Here is a 1,061-nt window from a genome sequence, read left to right as displayed (position 1 = left end):
TAGCTAGGTGCTACAAGGGTGGGTAGAAAAAGTGTAGTGCTGGAACTGGGGCCAGAGGCTAAGCTTTCCCAGCCATGGGGCTGCACTGGGAACTGTACAGAAGTTTGGGAAAGTTGGGGTGGCCATTTTTAGACCAATCTCAGAGTAGGGTTAACTTAGATTGGTTAAGCCATTTTTAGACCAATCTAACCTTCCTGGAACATCTGTACCATTTGCACTTGGATCAACCTAACTAGGGAATCTAAGTATAAAGTCCGAACCTGGGCAAATTAAATTAGATCAGATGGCAATTGTTAACATGGTCTAATCTTCCCTCATTCCTCCCAAGTGTCTGCACACACCCTCAGCGGGTTAATATGGAAAGTAATGTATTTGCAATACCTGGCCCAAGTGCAGTGGTTCTAGATCAGTGGTTCTCAACATTTTTAGACTCAAGATACATCTCAGAAATGCCAGGTTAGTTTTCACTTTTTTCCCCCCTTTGATTCTTGCAAAGAATTCAGAAAGACCATGATGGGTCAGAACTCTTTAATCATTTGAAATCTTTGCATATCTTATGAATCACCTAATAGTGCTAACATAGCACAGCATCCTGCAGCACCTTTGAAAAGATCACAAAGCAGCTCAGGGTGCCGTGGATGGCCATTGGCTACGGCACTCTGGTTGAGAATCACTGTCTTAGATGATGTAAAGCTGGGTAATGTCAAGACTAGAAGATCATCCGTCTGTAAGGAATGCCCTGTTTATCTAGGCAAAAATCAGAAGGTTGCAAGAGTACCAAGACATCTTATGCTTTGATTAAAAATCAAAAGCTTGTGAAAATTTTAGTCAGTGTTGTAAGAGAATTAGAACAATCAAAAATAAAGATATATGCTACTATTACTTTTCAGTAAAAATACAGGCAGTTCTCGACTTACGACTTTTCAAGTTGTGACGAACATCAATTACATTTATAAATTAACACCCTGTTTCGATGTGGGTTTTGTCTTTACAATGGTCCATACTGCATGCAGCTAGTAAGTGGTGGAAGGGGAGGGGGAAGGGAAGGGGATTGGGGGAGG

Source organism: Alligator sinensis, unplaced genomic scaffold (genome assembly GCF_000455745.1).
Source record: "Alligator sinensis unplaced genomic scaffold, ASM45574v1 scaffold973_1, whole genome shotgun sequence".
Lineage (NCBI taxonomy): Eukaryota > Metazoa > Chordata > Crocodylia > Alligatoridae > Alligator > Alligator sinensis.
This window is presented reverse-complemented; position numbering follows the sequence as displayed.